The sequence below is a fragment of the Alligator sinensis genome, unplaced genomic scaffold (genome assembly GCF_000455745.1).
Source record: "Alligator sinensis unplaced genomic scaffold, ASM45574v1 scaffold707_1, whole genome shotgun sequence".
In the NCBI taxonomy this organism is placed as follows: Eukaryota; Metazoa; Chordata; order Crocodylia; family Alligatoridae; genus Alligator; species Alligator sinensis.
In genome coordinates this window covers 825,096-845,102 of record NW_005842065.1, presented here as the reverse complement: position 1 = coordinate 845,102, position 20,007 = coordinate 825,096, and the positions used below count along the sequence as shown (strand labels likewise).

General features: G+C 44.1%; 1 long non-coding RNA gene across 1 annotated transcript; it reads left to right on the top strand.

The window, feature by feature from the left end:
* The first annotated feature begins 459 nt into the window (after nt 1-459).
* On the top strand, nt 460-11,169 carry LOC112550263. The gene is made up of 3 exons (XR_003093999.1): nt 460-741; nt 10,583-10,669; nt 11,034-11,169. It is a non-coding gene; the product is annotated as an uncharacterized LOC112550263 (long non-coding RNA).
* The last annotated feature ends 8,838 nt before the right edge of the window (nt 11,170-20,007 follow it).

The window sequence follows — 20,007 nt, the reverse complement described above, 5'->3', positions numbered from 1 at the left end:
CCCCTCCTTTTTTTCCCCCCCCCCGCCGCATCTCCACCAATCGGGGGCAGCGGACCCTCCCCCTCGTGGCTCGGCGGCCAATCGGGGTGCGCTGCGGGGGCTGCCACTCTCTCCCACCTCCCTTCGCTCCCTTCCGCTTCGCGCTGACTCCATGCAGCTCCAGCCAATGGGGGGGGCGGTGTCAGGCCGGCTTCGAGCCGGGCTCGCTCCTCTAGGGCGGAGCGAATGCCCTTCCCCCCTGTTCCGCTGGGGGAGGAGGGAAGAACTGCTGTCGCCGCGCATGCGTAATGCTAGCGCCACTGCGGCGAAGGGGAGGGGGAGGGGAGTGTTGGAGAAGGGGCTGGTGGCTGAGGGAGAAAGGGGCGGGGGAGGGGCGACTGGGAGAAAAATGGGGTGGGAAGAAGGGAGAGGAAGGGGTGAAAGGGGAGCACTATGAGGGGGAAGGGAAAGGGGGGGCTGGAGAGCCAGAGACTGGGGGCTTATTCTCTTGACACCCCACAGCCATCCAGGGCTAACGGCTTCTCTGCCAACCCTCTCACCTAGGCGGGGTCCCAGGCTGAGAGGCACCAGGCTGCAGCTGGGTCTAGTCTCAGGAGAAAGCCCATTGTTTGAGACAGGGCTGCCCTACATTGCCCTGGCAGCCCGAAGGGGATGGTGCTGATGTGCCTAGGTAATCCTGGCCTTCCCAAAAGGCTTGATGAACATGTGCTAATTAAGCATCACAGCTCTTCTGAGAGGCAGGTAAGGGACACCCAGGGACAACTTCCACCTTTGGGTAGAACTAGCACTTGTTTAACAGTGTGGAAAAATGCTACATAAATTAGAGTGAAGGATGGGACACAGCTCTGCACCTAATTGAAATGGCAGAGCAAGTTAGGGCATCTTAATAAACCAGCCCTTAACAAGAAGTGCAACTGTTTGGTGACTAGCTTCTAAATTTGTTGGGGTTTTTTCAGCCTTGGCTGAAAGATAATCTCTGCTGCAAGACAACACCCCCTTGCACCACATTTGGGCATTGATTCAACAGGAAAAGCACTCCATTGACTCACCATGACACTGTTTGACTTGTGAGAGCAGATAGGGTCAGGGATTGCCAAAGGCATTAGCTCACATTGCCGGTTCCAGCCAAGGCCCACAAGGTTCAGGGCGGGAGGATGATGTATGCACATGTGGAATAGTTACTTGAGGTTCTCACATGCTTGTGAATGTATTTCCCAGGAGTGTCACCAGCTGACTACAAGCTGCAACCTTTTGGATCCCACCCAAAAACAGCCAGTTTTCCTCCCACAAAGCTCTAGACGCACATGCTCTACTTTATTTATCCTCCAAATAGGAAAAAAAACATCAGTCACTGACACGTCTCTTATTCCCAGCCTAGTCCATAGTATTGTAGTCTACACCAACTGGAATCTGCTAACTGATCAATGCAGAAGGCAGCAAATGGACAAAGTATTCCTGTAGCTAACTAAAGAAAGCAGGGTTCTTTGGGAGGTGGGATTCAGTTGGAAATAATTCATATTTTTTCTTATCTGCTTTCCTAATTTTCTCTCATCTTCAAGGCTTAATAAAAATAGTTCTAAATCATGAAGATTTGGTGCCTAGGTTAGAAATCAGCTCGGTTTTTGCTTAAGGATGGGAGGGAAACACTTAGTTCTTTCCACAGCAAAGGCTTCTGGAATGTAATCTGGTTCTGGAGTTCTTGGATGCTTCAGAAGGATGGTTAACAGGTGGGGAGGGGATAAACAGAACCCCTTTCTAGTCATGGCATAAGGACTGGGAAATGGGGGGGGCGGCAGACTGTAGCAGGGGAGGACACAGCTAAGACCATAACTTTGCTGCAGCTCATGGGCTAATTCTGGATAGTGGCCTGATCAGATACAGTCCCTGGAATGAGTATGTGCAACTTTTCCTACTACTCACATCCCATTGCTGTGTTTAGGGTAAGCCAGCTGGAAAAAGGAGAGAACAGAAAGAAAATGAAAGAACAAACACTGCAGTGATCTAACCAGGCAGACGAGAAAGGGGGTCCTTGAGAGAAGGAAAAAACCCAGTATAAAAGGAGAAATCAGACAAAACATTGTAAAGGAGAATTATTTGGGATGGGGACATATGTAACTGGACGTCTCTTACCAGCTGCTGATTCTGGTTTTCTGAGGTTTCTTCTTTTTGTTTCCTTTCTCTTAATCCCTCCCTCTCTCTCTCTCTCTCTCTCTCTCAAGGGGCTTGAAATGTGGTTATATGCCAGACTTATAACTCCCTTGTGCCAGGCCCCTTCAATTTGTCTTGTAGAAACATACAAAGAACGGTTAAGATGAACTCAAGTTTATATTGTAGCTAAAATGAACCCAGATGGTACTGTAATTTCCATTAAAAAAAACCCCTCACCAGCATTTCCAGTGGAAACATTTTTCCCAGACCCTCCCTGGGAAGTGTCTGTTCAATTTGTCTATCCATTTTCAGAAGTTCCCAGCACCACTGAAAAGCCGAATAATTAGAACGGGAACTGCTTTCCTTTCAATCCCACAGGGGGCCACGTTTCTGCAGTGGATGTAGTGTTCCCATCTGAACGCCTGCTGGAATCCTCCTTGAATGACAGGCGCTAGATATAAAGAATGCCTATATAAACATGAAATTACATTATTTATTCTATGCCAATTAGTTTAAAAGTTGTCTTCCTTAAAGCCAAGCCTGACAGAAGCCAATAACCTGATCATTTCAGCTAGCATGAAAAAGCTTAAGAGGTTGCAGACATGCTGGCATTGAGTTATTCAAATCTTTCCTCACCAAGTTCATTCTTGGAGAAGCACTGATATTAAGCTTCAATTAACATGCACGTTATAAATTGAGCTTTACAGAAAAACATGCCCAGAATGCCTTATTCTCTTTTTTTTTCCCCCTCAAAAATTAATTTTCACTGCAGTGAGGGAGACTATTGATTCTGCTGTCGCATAATATTGTTTCCCCCCCGCCCTCTTTTTACAAAGAGAACATCAGTGCTTGCTCCGGATTTAAAAAAAAAAATAGAAAAATCTGAAAATCCTACCCTTATTAAATGAGCATAAATCAACTGCTGACTCTTGAGGTGGAAGATTTGCATTTCCTCAGATGTCTTTAAGAATGCTAGCTGCTGGTGCCAGAGGGCTGCTGTTGATATGAAATTTATGTGAAGGGAGAGTCAGCCCAACATGTTTATTGCCTATTGATTTTTCCCCCTCCTTTGCCTTTCATGACCACTATGTAGTTTGAATGCATATAAATTACAGTCGCCTTTCACAGGAGCAAAACAGCGTTAATACATCACAGTAAGCCCTTATGTAGCTTTACATCTTCAAAATGCTTAGGTTGGCAATCTCCATTTTACAGGTGTGTAAACTGAGGCACTAATTCCACTGACCAAACTGCTACTTGTTGGGAGAGCTGAAGATACACCAAAAAAAAAAAAAAAAAAGGTCCTGAGTCTCAGTTACTTTCTGCCCTCCAGTGGCACATTCTAATCGAAAGCAAAGGGAAGGTGTAGTGTGTGAATGGGACAGGGTGGTTTCACTGAGGATTTGTTTTTGGTGGGTGGACTAAATATTTGATTTTCTGGGCTGTGCTTGTTCCCTAGGTGTGTAATCCATAACTTCCTGTCTTTATTCTGGTCATAGTGACTCTTTCAGTCTGTTTTTCACATGGTTTCTTGGTACATAAATATTCAGTTTTTATATAACCAAAAATACATTCTCTTATAGATCTAAACACCCTAGCACTACATAACAGCTCCCCCCCCAACAATCCATACATCTCAAGCACAACAATCCATATATATATATATATATATATACACACACACACATATATATATACACACACACACACATATACATGCATGCATATATATACATGCATATATATACACACATACACACACATATATATACATATATAGCACATATGATACTGGAATGCAGGGCCTCATAAACTCCTGTACTGTGATCCTGCCTCTACAAGGAAGTAATGTATTTTCTAGGATTTACTTAGCCCTCAATTCTGTTATCAAATGTGTGCGCTATCCCTCCCCACAACATTATTTATTCTAAACTAACACAATACAAATATTCTAAAAAGGGTTATAGGTTGGACACAGGAAATTACAGGCCATTTATTCTGACACTGATTCCAGGTAAAATCATAGAAAAGCTGAGACTATGCAATCCATACAGAATTAAAAGATGGCAGCATAATTAATGCCAGTGAACATTGGTTATATGGAAAATAGGGTTTGTCAAACCTATTATGAGATCACAAGTTTGGTTGATAAAGGTAACTGTGCTGACATAATCTACTTAGACTTCCATAAGGCATTTGACTTAGTCCCGCATGACATTCTGACTTTTAAAAAAATTGGCAGTATACAAAAATCAGACTATACTTAAATGGATCGAAAACTACTTAACTGGAAGATTGTAAAATATAATTGTAAATGGGAAGTCATTGTCTGTTAAGGGTATTTCAAGTGGGGTCCTGCAGGGATCTCTTCTTTACCCAAATGACATTTGGTATCTTTTATCACCCATTCAGAAGAAAATAGAAAATTTGGAGATGATACAAGCATAATAAGTAATGATTGGCCAGTTACACAAATCAACTTAGACCATTTGAGTCTTAAGTATTTTAACACAGCCAAGGTCATACATTTAAGAACAATGAACAAAGGTTACAATTATACTCCAGGAGAATATATCCTGGAAAACAGTGACTCAGGAAAAAGGTTAGGGTTCAGGGTACATAGCCAGTTGAATTTTAATTCCTAGTGCAATGCTATAGCTACAGAAGGTGAACATGATCCTTTGATGCAGAAGCAAGCAAATATAAAATAATTATTTATATGGCATAAGACCATTACTGGAATACTATGTCCAGACCTGGTGCCCATGCTTTAAGAAGACCATTGAAAAACTGGAAAAGGTTCTGAAAAGAGTTACAAGAATAATCCAAGATATGGAAAATCTCTCATGATGGCAGATTCTTGGATGTACTGATGTACTCTGTGGAACATAGCCAAGGGAAGATTAGGAAAGGATTTGATCACAATCAGATAGGGGTCATCTTTATCAGAAAAAGCCATAATGAAATTTGCTGGTTAGAGAAATTCAGATTGGGTGAAGGTTTTTAAATGGTGAGGGTAATTAAGCAGTTGAACAGCTTTCCTAGAAATGCAGCATATTCTTTATCTTGCTGAAGCATAAAGCAAGAGTGGCTGACTTTTTTAAATATGTCATAGCTTAAGAGTAAGGTGTAGACTTAACGTAGAAACTAAATGAAACGCATTAATCTGTGTTATGAAGATCAGACTACATGATCCCTCTATCTATCTATGACTGTAATGAGGCAATATAGCAGGATTGGGGTCTGACTTAAATATGCCTCATTTTGGGGTTGTTCCCCTCAAACTAGTCTGCTTTTCAAAGTTGCTGAAATGCTTGTTGCTCGCACTGATTTAACTCAAAAGTGGCAAGCCAGCAAAAGTAAACACTTCCTTACACAACAGGGAACCAGGGTATGGAATTTATTGCCACAGGAAGTCAGTGAGGCCAAGAATTTATTGTGTTCCAAAAATGGGATTGGACGCACACAATAGAAATACCCAGAGGTGTTACTGCTATACATTTTTGGAAAGGGATATTGTATACCCCAAATTCTAGGTTTAAGGTAGCTTCACTGTTGACAATTAAGATGAGACCAAATGTAAGGTGTACAGTATCCTATGTCTGTCAGTAGCAACATTCATATATGTCTTCCTCAGAAGCATCTGGCTGTTGCTGCTGCAGACAGGATACAAGATGGACCTCAGGTATAAGCCTGTCTGGGAGTTCCTATGTTCATTAAAACAAGCCTCTGGTGTATTGAGTTAGGTACCACCAGCAGAGGTACCTGATGTTAGTGGACTCTTTTGAAGACTTGGGTCTTGATCTTTCTTTTTTATTGTCCCTGTTTTTATACTGGCGGGGGTGGGGAGATTTAATTAATTAATGTTTGCAAGATGGGAAAATGCTGTACATGCTAAGTAGCATTATTATTTAGCAGACAGATTGCAATTGTTCTGACTAGGGAATGTACTATAAAAATCTCTCCTCATGACATTGTGTTCAAAAATAGTTCCTGTGCCTCACACAGCTGCTACATTTCAAAGTTAAATATCTCCGTTGTATTTTATTAGTTTTTTTTAAATGCCCAAAGAGAAGAACACATCAGGGATTGATGATTTGCCAAATATTTTTCTGGCCTGGTTTTTTTTTTAATTAAAATCAAAACCATTTTTTAGTTTATTGGAACACACAAAAGGGAGTACAACTAGCAAAGACTCAGTCCAGAATCTGAGCTATCATAGCCAAGTCCTAAAGGCCTGGAGCAAGGGGGTTGGCACTGGGGCAGCTGGACAAACTTGTGGTTGAGGGAGTAGGATCTAAATTCATTTCTTGGCTCTGCCACAGACTTTCCATGCAGTCTTGGACAAGTCATTTAATATGTCTCGCCAATCTCCATTTAAACAATATTACTTCCTTTCCTCTGGCCTTTGTCTGTTTAGATTGTAAGCTGTTCAGGACAGGATAGACTGGGACACTGATTTTGGCTAGGATCTCTAGGCACGCTGGAATATAAATAATAGGTCTGTAGTAGAAATGCTGATGCAGGAGTGGGGGTGGCAGGGAGATAGAGGGCCATTTAGGCCAGCTTTGTTGCACAGTGGATGTTCTTAAATCAGCCACCTGTTTATAGAGATCCATTAAATGAGAGCAAACCATATATGAGTGAGGGTAAGTTCCTTGTCTCTCTTAAAATGCTAATTTACAGCATAAAGAACAAAACTAAGCTTCAAAGGAAGGAAAACTGACTTTAGAAACAGCCCATGACCTTTGAGGATACAGCCCCCAGCATCTTGTGACACTCCAAGGCCTCATGTGCAAACTTTCGACCAGTGAAGTATTCAGAGAGTCTGTGGTTCACAATAATAACTGAAAAGCATGCAGAATTTTGCGAAAGGATATCTCAAAGGTAAAAGTGAGTGCCTTAGATGAGAGAGAGAGTTTGGAGACTTTGAAGAATAGTCTTACAGAAATGAAAGATAAATTTTGCCCCCAAAAACATCAAGTGCAGTATATGGCGGTCAAAACTATCTAGGTTTTGAGGGGAGTCACAGAATCATTGAGAAGTAGGGCTGGAAGGGACCTCCAGAGGTCACATCTAGTCCAACTCCTGCCTGAGGCAGGATCATTCTTATCCAAACCATTCTATACAAATCCATTTTAGTAAAATGACACAGTCAAAAGGAGGATTCTGGAATAGAGTTCATCAAGCTGTTCCATGGAAACTTACTAAAGCATAACAAGCAGGATGAGCCATAGCTGTGGAAAATACTGCTGATGCCTTTCCAAGCCTGCACATACCAATTGTTCAAATTGAGGCGAGCCAGCAGTGTGCTTTGATATGCAGGATGGCAGGCCAATTCTCACAGAATTTGGGTTTAAACAGGACCATACATTTGAGAACTTGTAAGTCCTATCCCACTCTCCTGGGGCTAAGCCCATCAGTGCAAAGTTAGGAACAGGAATTTACTAAGATAAAAAAAGAACTTTAAGGCATAAAGACTGGAAACCTCAATTTCTTATGAATAATTCCAAATTCTGTTGGGAATAAAGGCAGCGGGGGGTCGTGTTTATACCACTTCCACGACAATAGTTCTGCACGTAGAGAGCTAAATCAAATGAGAAGAGAGAATCTCTCTCACACTGGGGCCTCTGAAGAAGAATTTAAAACACAAACTCTATGGCCCATTGAAATGGTTTGGGTTTATAACATCTGGGGCCAAGTGGCCCCTGGTGTAAAGTCAATGGAATTATACACAGGGTGGATTTCGTTTGCTAATGTCACTGAGAGAATCTGTTTGGTAGGGTTAACAAGACATTACTAAAATGCTCTTTTGGGAAAGAAGTGGCCAACTTGTCCTACATACAGCTTAGCGGCACTGCCAGCTCCAAACATTCAGAATTAATGTCACCCCCAAATCACAGTCTTGGAAAAAAATTAAGACAGTTGGGGTTTTTCTGTTTGCCTGTTTGGGGTTCACACTTTATTCCTGGTGGCAGACGAACAACTAAATCTTGGATACTTAAACCTATAATATAGAGGATGAAATCAATCAAAGGCATGCTTGCTGTAAGAGCTTCAGGAGTTCACAGCATATTGTACTGGCATAGACAGCGATTGCTTATGCTGAAAGACACTTCCAACACAGGTGGAGTAGAAAGAAGGCTAACAGACTTGCCATTAGAGTTTAATGATATCATGGATAGAGGAGCTGGGGAACAAAAAGGGAGATCCTTACTTGACTGCAAAGTGACACTGTAGAACAGGATGCAGGCGAGACAAGTTTTAGGAAAGGACGTAGAATGAGTTGGGGCAAAGCATGTGGGAAAAGAAGGAATCCTGTGTCTAGCCACTTTGCTGTCAGCTGAGAGGTCACAGTTGTTTGTAAGGAGAGAAAAAAAATGAAACAATTTCCTCGGTTTACAAGCAAAAGGTTCCTCTGTGCAGCACAAAGTGGGTGTTTTAATAAAACATCCAAATCCAACCGTCAAGATAACTGTTTAGGCACCCACGTTTACTACACGGTCTTGTTTTGTCACTTTCCCATGTGTTGTGACCATATCCTTCTTTGTTCTGATGCTCAAATACAAAGTATTGTTTGTAGAAGAAAGCCTGAGGTATTATGAACCTTTGGGAAAACCAAGATTTAATTCATAATGAAAAGAAAAGAACCAATATTGCAAACATTTTTGCTGGCACTTCAGGAATCAGTGGTTTTCCTCTTCACAACTTACAAACTTCCCCACAGCTGCCTGTGAGGTGGTTAAATTTGATTATCCTCATATTACAGGCTCACAGGTCTCTGATATTCAGAGGTGTTTAAGCACCAATGGGTATTAAACATCTACGTATCTAGAAGGATCTGGGCTTGGGTATCTGATCACATAAAAAAAATAGTCAACAGTGTCAATAACTTGGGCGCTCAGAAATTTTAGTTCATGTCTGTTCTACAGTAAATCACACAATTATTTATATACTTCTTTTCATAGACTCTCCCAAATCAGATGAGACCAACAGAAACATCTTCCCTCACCTCTCCGATTATAATGGTTTGAGAAACAGCGGGGGATCCAAATTTAAAATGCTGGTCACTATGGCCTAGATTTGCACAGGTTTTTAGGCACTCAATCCCCAGTCACTGGGCTTTAGGTGCCAGAATGCCTTGAGGATGCAGGCCTTAGCTCTGTATGAGGAACTAGTTTGTTCACCACCATCCCCTTGCCCATTTTAACAGCTTGTAAGGGAAACAGGAAAAAAATCCCACTATCTTGTTTGCATCTTGGTTTTGCTTTTACTTCAGTTCTTCACTATAATTTCTCAAAAGGTTCATAATCTGCTGAGAGAGAGAAATTATTAAGCCAAGTAGAAAATTGAATGCTGAGGACTATAATTCTTTGGCATAAGACCCTGATCCTGCTATAATTAGTATTTCCTGGTGATGTTATTAAGTCAAACCCTCCCTCCCCCCAGTCCATACATTTTTAGGAGATGGCTTGGAGGGGTTGGCTTATCCTATTAATTTCCTGAAGAAGTGGGCAGATCAGCGCATGTTTCTATTTAAATATGAACTCCTTGCCTCTCTCCCACCAGTCTGTCCTAAGAACAGAGGAGGGAAAAAATAGAAACTGCTTTGAAATGAAGAGTCAAAACATTTAGACTTTTCCAAATCCCCACCCACTACCATTTTTGGGGCACAGCTATTCACCAAAATTCAGCCCTGAAGATGGACTGCCTAAAACAGCATTTTTCAGTGAACCAATCTTTCATTAAGTTTTAACCCTGAGCCAGTCTTCTGGCTTTTGATGATTTCTGCCAGTGAGGATCCATGTTTAACTGGTGTTCATAAGGAATTGTATCCCATTGACTGAGACAAACATGGAGCTGCTTCCAGTCTTTTGGTATGGCTTAGTTACAATTCCTGACCTAGTACATACTAATAACTTTTATCCTTGGCTGGTCATTGATTAATCATGCCAAGGATCCACTTACCATATTTTCCTCCAGTGAAGATAATGATAGCCACCTGCAAATTGTGGGGGTGAGGTTATATTTTGTGGTTTCCTTGCATCGACCTGCTGTTAGTGCCAGACTGCAGATAAGGCAACAAAAGCAGGTAGCCAAGGGCTCTATTCCAATGTGCAGGTGGTAGTTAGGGCCCAAATAATGAATTATAAAATAATTATAAAAATCTCATTATAACATGAATTATACCAATAAAGCAAAGATGATGGCACAGTGCTGGCAAAGGCGAGAGGAACCACGCTCTTGGCATTTGTAAGAGGGAATTACTGGATGGAGCAAGCCAGATCATCATTGTGCTGCATGGATACTACTTCTTGCATGTTCAGTGTGCTGCCGTTGTGCATATAAAGCCCCCTGCAAGCATTTACGTTTTGAGAACTAGAGAGAAACCAATTGTTTCAGTGAGAAAAGTGTTTCTCTGGTTATCCATCAGCAGCTGCAGCCGGGGGCACGTGCTCCAGCTCCTGTCATCTGTGAAGCTTCATTACGGGAGTTGTCAAGCTCGGGTGTTGCAGTATTGGTGAGTATTGTCAAGCTCGACCCTGCAGTATTGGTGAGTGGCGAAGCGTGGCCGAACCAACTGGAGGGAGGCTGTTGCTGAGCTCTGTGCAAACAACTTTTCTCACTGCTGAATTTTGCTGGCAAGCTCTCAACCCTCCAAGCAGGTCTGTTTACTTTGAGAAGACTTTGTGGTGGCAGCAGCAAGGTGAAAAAGCCCACAGCTACTCTGTCACTTGCCCATGGAACAAATGCCAACAGGAGCATGGCATCTAAAAACTTAGTGGGATGATGCAATTGATCTCAAATCTTGCAGCCTCACCTCCCCAAACACTCTCTCATTGCCAGCCAGGGCTTTCATTTCTTTTTACCTGCATCCACAACAGCTTGTGCAAACTACCAGGATCTGGATACATCAGCGCGTGGTCAGGAAGCCTTCAAAGACTACATTGATGAAGCCAGGGGTGCTTTCCTCCTCAAGCTGGTGCTGACTGAGACACTAGAGCAGCGATAAGGGACACTGTGCTGTAAGTGACTCGGTAGGGGTGACACTCTACTCTGAATTAGTATTACTTGTGCTTGTTACAGCAGTGCCTGTGGACCAGCCACAAATGGGTCCTGGTGGTGCTAGGTACCATATAAAAAGCAGACAGCCTCTGCCACAAAGAGCATACAATCTGAACAGATGACTAATAACAAGCAGGGAAAAGGGATATAACTTACATCCCCCAACATGGTGCTAGCAGAAGCATCGTCTTTCTGCTGCTGGAATGAAACCCCAGCACCCTAGTCCAATTTAAGTTTGGGTAATTATGCTCAAACTCCCCCCCTCCCCCCATGCTTTTTTACACTGGGAATTTTTCAATCCATTTTAAGTTATTTTGAGTTGATAAAATGCATCAGTAGCTCTCAAAGAACATGCACTGATACCACAGAAAGTATATGCAAACCAGAAAAATTAAAATACAACCCACTTATGAACAGGCTTTGCATTTTGCCAACACTTCTTAGCTGCTTTTCATGATTGCTTGTGTGTGACATTTGATAAAACATTAATTTTGTGGTTTAAAAAAAAATCACACCCTTAACTAACGTACTCATACAAGTTAAAAATTCTGTGGATACACCAAAATATAATAGGCACTTAGGAAGGTCTTGACAGTTGTTCCCTCCCTAAACTGGAAACAGAACCCAGGTATCCAGACTCTAGTTGCCCTGTCCCAGCTGCCAGGCAAATATCACCCCTCCTTTCTCTATCAAAAAAGTGTGAATCATTTCCATGATGCATTACTTCCTACTAACAGTTTTCTACCTGCTCAAGAGCTTCATTTTCATATTGATTTCAGAGGTAGGTTCAAATAAAGCAGCATAGAGGAGGACTCCCTTTAAATACCTATTTGGGACTTTTCACCCTGTGTTGCCAGGTGTTTGCTGCCTCAAGCACCCACCAATCCATTAAAGTAAGACAATATTACATGGACTTCCTTTCCTCTTCCCCCCAAAAGCCTCTGCAATCCCTGGGTGTGTCTGATAAATTAATTTCTTCACACTCTTTTTATGAAGATAATGGCTGGCATGATTGCAGTTAATAGCCATGGGAGCAGCCGTCTCCATGGCAACATTAGACCCTATTAAAATCACCTTTATCTTTCTGAGAAAGCCATCTCCTAGGGACAATAGGAACTGGGGGGAAAGGAAAAATATGATACCAGGGGTTGGTTTGTTGGTTAATTTCTCGTGCTTTAATGTTTCCCATTTCTCTTGTATATCTTAGTTTGAAAGCACCTTTGCATAGAGTTTGGTCTATTTCAAAGTAATGCATCTAAGAAGAACTCTAATATAATAAAACCTTTTGTCTGTCTGTAACACTTTTGGTCAATTGTGCGTGCGCCATCGAGAGGGTGGGTGGTGATTGGCTGCACAGGCTCGTTTGCACCACTGCTGTGGAAGTTTGGTGGTGGGGAGCATGTCTTGGCTGCCTGAGCAGCGGGGCTGCCCCATGCCTCCTTGCTTGATGTCGTGGCAGCTCCCTCCCCCCTGCCCGCCTCTGCCTCCTCCCTCAAGCAGCAGGGCTACTACCCCTGCCTGTGGGCAAAGGGTGGGATCATGCTGGCAGTGCCCCCTGCCGTCAGACACCCCCTAGAACAGCTAGCAGGGAGGGAGGGGAGGCAGATCCAGACCCCAAGTGACGACTGGGGGGTTTGCAGCTGGACCCCAAATGATGATGGGGGGCAGGGGGAGAGCAGAGCTGGGAGCCAAGTGGGGGGGGTGGGCAGGGAGGGGAGTGGGGCTGAACCCGTCATTCTTGATGGGCAATTTTGTAGTTACAGTAATAGATGCATAGGGCCTGACACTCACTTAGTCTAAGGCAGTGATTCTCAACCAGGGTGCTAGGGCACCCTGGGGTGCCACCAGACCCACTGGTGAGGCGTGAGAAGACAAGCAAAATGTGAGGAGATAAGCCAAGTAAATAAAAATGGTTTCAGGCTTGCCTTGGCCTGAACAATCCCATGCCTCCACTGCCCAGCCCCTCCCCTCTACGAGGAGGTACACATTGTCCCTATATAAATAGACTGACGGTCTTGGTGTGATGGTCACACAGACCTCTTCTATGTACACCATGATCCAGAGGATTGATGGTTGTCAACAACTGACCCTTTGCAATGGCAGAGCAGCACAGAAGGGGCCTCAGTCTGAACAAGATCAAAGCACATGGTGCTGAAGAGGCTGAAAAGAATGCCTTATCTTCCTTTAGGTCCATTACATGAGATTGTCATTAACACCATCTAACTCCTACAAGTCCCTCAGACACCTTCATGGCAAGCAGTCCCTAATCCCATGCGAGTCCATCACACATAGGCACACCACAAGATTGGGGCCTCTAGGCTTTACAAAAAATGGGATAGGGTTTGGGGGGAACACACTGCTGACAACGCTACAATGTACCTTGATTGCTTTGGCTTGTGCCAACTGCAGCTTCAAACTTATGTCAGAGACCCTTCAAAGCTGCTAGTCAGGGGGTGAATAATACTGTATGGAATGGTAGCAGGGATGGCACCTGGAGAGAATAATCACACACAGTTCTGCTCTAACCCAATGATTCCTAAACTTTTAGGGTCAACAATGATATTGATCAACATTTCTCACAGACCACCATGCTACCTTATCGGTCTTTTGAGGGGAAAGGTAGTGGGGCAAAAGTCACCCATAGCTTAACTGCAGGCTGCTTCCTCTAGCCTTACAGCCCCAGTTAGCACACTGCTGCTCTAGCCTATGTGCCTGGTTCCCTTCTCTGCTTCTTGCATTTACTTGGCAGACCCAGTTTTTCTTCCTCTGTCAGCTCTAAGCATGAGAGACACCTTCTCTGCAACTTTTTCTAGCAGGAACAATCCTCTAGTTCTCTGCCTCCCATCTCTGTTTCTTTGTAACCCTCTTCTCTTTGGATCCTGCTGCTCAAGTCATTTTCTCTGCTGCATTGAAATGTGCTGGCTTTATAACCACATTACATAATTCTGTCACTTCATCATTTTGCTTGGCTAATGTTTAAGTCTGCAATGTATCAGACCTCCAGAGCAGCCCATGATTCATCATTATGAAAGATGCTCTGTAATCAAAGGTTTATTATAGTAACACAAGCTGAAAAAGGTAGCAATTGCTGTAAGTAATTTTATATTAGCAACACATGCATGTACCTAGTGGTCAGAGTAAGGAGGTCAAGAGGATCTACATCATTTGTAACCTGCTGTCCAACAATAATGTCTGCTGAGCTCTACTCCCTGGAGCTCGTCTACGTTGCAGATTTCCCTTAGCATAGCTGCAGCAGCCAGCAGTATAGAAAGATCGCGCCCCATAGCCAGGCCAGCAAAACTTTAATGTAGATGCAGCATTGCTGTTGAGGGGAGCTAGTGTGACTCTGGCAGCAGAAAACCTCCTGTTGAAAAAGTGGCATTGAGCTCTGGCAGCAGTGTGAGCCCCAAACTGCAATTAAACCTCTCTACTGTTGAGTCCTCTGGGTGACCTAAAACAGGGCCCATCATCTCTTTGGGGGTTGAGGAGGCTCACTCCTCTCTGCAAAATGCTTCGAGTTCCCTTGAAGGAAGATTCCCTGGCTACTCTCTGCATTAATCACACTTCATTCACGAACAAAGCAGTACATTGTCCAAATGCCCTTTCAAGTTTAACAGACCCTCAAGAGCAATACCAAGTACAATTAATAATAGCTCTAGACCTAGAGGCCCCAAACTAAGATTGGGGTCTCCATCAGACACACAGTGAGGACTGCTGCTGACAGGCAAAGAAAGGCATCCTCTTCATTGTTCAGGAAGGAAAAAGTGAGGTGTGAAGAGTTTGAGTGACTTGCCCAAGGTCTCCTTCCCCCCAAAAGCCTGTGGCTGATTTGGGAATCAAAGCCAGATCTCTTACCTTCCAGTTCAGTGCTAGAGCCATGCCATCACCCTGCCCTCATCTCATCTGGTGGTACCAAGGCATCCAATGCACCAATCATAGATAGGCCAAGCTCTAGAACCTACAGTTCCAGGACAGCTTTTTCCTGAAACTCAGAAAGATTCTTTTAAACATTACCAGAAATCTAGTGGCCTTTAAACTCTCTTCACACCAACAGACTTATCATTGTGGGCATCTCCTCACCCATTTGTAGTCAGATATAACATCCCCATGGCAAACACAGCCATTGTTTATGTGGAAAATCTAGGCCCATGCTTTGTATTAAGATTCCACTGCTAAATAATTCATAAAGGGTTAATCCATAAATAATAGATGTTTTAATAAATGGTTAATTGATGGAGAGCATGGCAGGCTCCTTATAGCCTTCTGTAATGTGTACTAATCACATGCAATATGATTAACTCACTGTTGCTTTGTATATTGCACCTAGGAGCCCCTGGTATGAGCTATTGCCCTATGGTGCCAGGGGTTAAAAGATGGTCCCTCAACTCATCCTGTGTCACCCCTTTTCTAAACTAAAAATGGAACCTAGAGGATGACCAAAGGAAATCAGCACCACCAAATTCAAGTGCTCAGAAACTGTGAGTTGGGTCACGAAAGCCATGAGAGCTGTGCAAAAGACATGAGGCTGTAAAACAAACCAGCCATTCAAGGCTTGATTTGGAGCTGTCAGGGTCCTTGAGTCTCGTTTCTCTCCATGTCCAGGAGGGCTCACTTGAAAACAAAAGCAGAGATTCTCATGCCACACCGTGTGTCATAAGCCTCTTGCTAAAATTGCAAGAGCCAGTTCATATCAGGGATACACTAAACAGCAGATTTCAGAAAGTCTTTTGCAATCTCAACTATGGCAGTAAAACCATGACAGAGTGCCTCTAAGCAGGGAAAGCAGAGAGGCAAATAAATCCTTTGTTTTATAGAGAAGACTGAGGTGGGATTTGATCACGGTCCTCAAATACCTGAAAGGAAGGCAATTATAGAGAAGACAGAAATACACTATTCTTTGTGGCTGCAGGAGACAGGACTGGGAGCAGTGGCTTCAAGCTCCAATAGAGGAAGCTGAGGTTGGAGACTGAGGAGAAACATTCTGATTTTTGGGTGGTTGAGCATTGGAGCAGGCTGCTCAGGCGCAGAGCTGTGGTGGAGTCTCTATCCCTTCAAGTTTTCAAGAGCAGGCTGGACAGACACTTGGCTGGGATGGTTTAGTCAGGGACTGTCCTGCTTCAAGCACAGGGCTCGACTAGAAGAATTTATGAGGTCCCTTCCAGCCTGACTTTCCTATGATAACCTTTGAGCTTCTGATCTCACCAGAGATGTAATAACATTATTTATTTATTTATTTTAGAGTTTTCAGGTTGTCATCAATTTAGCAGGAGCAGCTGAGGAGAAGAGCAGGACATTGCCACCAAAGGTGAAGAAACAGGACTTGATAAGTAACTGACTTCATGACCTTTTAGGGCCAAACTTCATTCAGCTTTGATGACCACACATGGGGACAATTAATGAGTTATGATCCAAACCAAGTAAAACAAGAGGTTCAGCTGAATTTTATGAGGTTTTTTTTGGTTCCTTTATACTCTGAAATTGAGGCAAATCCCAGGAAGTGTCAAGCCACACCAATCAAAACCTCAGAGTTGCAGAAACCTCTCTGTGACCTAAAACCACTGAGTTCCGCTCACAGAGTTGGTGCATTATCTACAAAAAAAAAAAAAAAAAAATCAAGCCAAAGCCATAAAGCAGCCGTGACTCTGATTGTGCCCTGCAGATAAGTGACAGTAGCCTAGTCACAACCACAAGTCAGAACCACTCATTGTCCTGAAACAAATACCTTAATGCATCTGTTGCCTGGCATGTGATCCTTCAGTAGCAATTTCAGATGTGGTTTGTTCACAATTTGCCTTCCATGTTGAGTATTGCCTGTTCTGGCTGTTGCTTCTTCTCATCTGGGGGGTTGACTGAGGTATGTCAGGCCCCATTCAACTAGGATTTGCACCAGTTGCAAGCAAGGAGATTGCTCATGCAATGTGAAGCAGCCACTCAATAAACAACACTACCATTGCTAAGGAGCAGTATTCTCCAGGGTTTAGCTCAGTCGAGCTCTGAATGGACGTTACATACCCTGGTCATGCAACTAAACAGGAGAAAGCTGGGAACAGTCCTAGCTCCCAAGTCCTGCTGTTACCAGTAGTCACTCCCATCCCACAGCTTTGAGCAAAACCCAGCAGTCAGATTTCCCAGCCCTGTTCTCCACCCATGAGCCAACTCATCCCTCCCAGAGCTGAGAAGAGGTCTTAGGGAAGGTAACTGCCAGTCCCCCCAGTTGCAAATCCAGTGACCCCTTACCTACCACAGGGCAAGCAGTCCAAACCGCTCAAAAATAAGTTGTATGCTATTGAATCTTATTGGAGCACACTGGAGTTTAAAGACAGAGAGGCAGTGGTTTCTACCACATGCCCTGTAAGCTACAAGAATGTAAAGAATAAATTCACTGCTGCTTTGTCACAGCATAAAATCACGTAAAATTGTTCCCTAAGCCTTTACACCTCACTGAGTTTTGCTTCTTAGGAGTGGCAGCTCTAGCATTTTAGTTATGTGAAATCCAGGAAGGAATGGTAGAAATCCGGGCTGAGCAGTTATTTTTCAATGGTTCCTCTGAGTACGGTACATTAATGTACCGTACAGAGGAACGCAGAGTCCTCCCAACTGTCAAAAGAAAACAGCTGAGAACCTCAATACATAGTGAACCGGGTGCTAAAGTTGAATGGCCTGAGCTATATAGAAAGTCAGATTAACTGATCCCACAGTCCCTTCTGGCCTTAAACTCTGTGAAGTTGAGTATCAAAGGGGTGATGGGAGTTTGGCTTAGTAACTGGATTGATGAGGAAATTGGCCCTCCAGTGAAAAGTATTTGACTGCTAAACATCTGCATGTTACTGGGGAGAGAGACATCTCCGTGGCAACCTGTGGCACTTTCTGCTCTCCCAGGCCTGGGCTCTGAAGCACATCTCTGCCCATAACCATCAAACAGCCCTCTGCTACCACAACCCAGGGCTCCCCAGCTCTGCCGGATCCCCTCAATCATGACCTGTAGGCCTCCCACCACAATTCCTCCCAGTGTGCCTGACACCCTCAATCTCAACTTGCCTCTTCCAGCCATTCCAGGCTTCTGTCCACCACCTTACAACCTCCTTTTACCTGCTTCCCCACTATTCTCAGTCCTGTGCTTTCCCTGGCCCCAACTCTGCTGGTGTGCCTCCACCCTTACCCACAGTATTCTCAAATCACCCCCATCCGCATAACCCTCTGCATTCCCTTTCCCACGCTACTTCTTCAGTACACCAGACACTGTGAGCTTGAGCTTTCTAAAAGCACCATGCAAACAGGTCTTTGTCATTCTGGTTAATCAGCTGAGTCCCAAATGCCCCATTAGACCACAAGCTGTGGCATCAGATCGATTGCATAAAGAACAAGAAGGAAGAATCAGCCCCAGATGGTGCCCTCAGAAGTATAAACACTGCTACAGTTCTTTCACTCTTATCCCCACCCTGATGGGGTGGAAAAAAACAGAGGTTCCCTGTGAAACATTAACTGCCCTAAAACTAATTTATAGAGATCTGCATTCCAGTCAGAGCAGACAGCTCATGCGGTTCCTCAAGCAGCCATGAGGGGGTGAGGCAGGGATGCACTCACCCCATGAAAGGGGGTAGTTTGCAGTCCTGGGAGAGGAACTGGATTTATTATGCAGCATTTGTATTACAGCAGTGCCTGGGAGCCTGTCACAGCCCAGTGTACTGGGCACTGTAGTTATGTATTAGGTGTGGCATGGCAGCATGGGCTACGATTCCATTACTGCACATTCTTATGTGAATTACGGTAGCATCTAGATTCTAGGCTTTCCCCAGCCATGAACCAGGGCCCTGTTATGGGCAACATACTGCAAACAGAATGAGATGGTCCTTGCCCCAAAAGCCTTTGGGGCTGTTTTTACATTGTAGTCAGAAGCATGAATGTTGCCTGTCCCAGCACCAAGCTAGCTGTAATATGGTTGGCTCAGATACCAACAGTAGAGAAGTCAGCTCATCTCAGATTTTAGTACAGTTCTTGGGGTTCTTACACCTTATGATGAAGCCAGGGCTGTCACAGCTTTGCAGCCATTAGTACCCAAGCCAGATTAATGCTACCTGAGGTGCATCTACCTGGGCTGCAGTCACCCTCCCAAATACAGCATGCACAGCATACAACCAGAGGGGACTGATGGATCCAGGCAGAGTTGGGAGGATGAGGAAGCACAGCCAGCAAGACTCTCCAAAAGAAGTCAGGGCCACAGAACCCAGGAGTCCTAATTGCTAGCCTGCCACTCATCCTATTTTACCAGACAACTCATGCTCCTCCAGCTTCTGACCTTCTACGTGGATCCTTCTAAATCTCAGTCTCATAACTCATAGCAGCAACTCTGCCAGTGTCAGTAAAGGCCTTCCTGCTTTCCCCATAGTAATGGGATCAGGAAATCCTACCTCACACCTGTGTCTTGGACGGCCGGAGCCGACTCGAGGTGATTTAGAAATTACTCATTCGCTGGGTGGGCTGGTGAATGGAGAGGCAGACAAAGCTTAGTGGTTGCAAAAACTTTACTTACGCCGCTTGTAGCCGCGACGCAGGTGGTCCAGTCGCTTGAACAACTATGTGAGTTGCTCCAGCTGGCAAGGCTCAGGCCAGCTAATCCGTCCACAAATTAAGCCGGCAGGGAAAGGGTACGTTGAGGATTGCGCTCGGCGACGGGGAGAAGAATCGATAGGTGATCAGTCTATCGATCAGCTCAGCCGCAAGTCAGATCTCTTTAGAGGCACTCTGCAGCGTGCTCAAAGTTCTTCAACTTGGGCGGAAGTCGCACAAAATTTT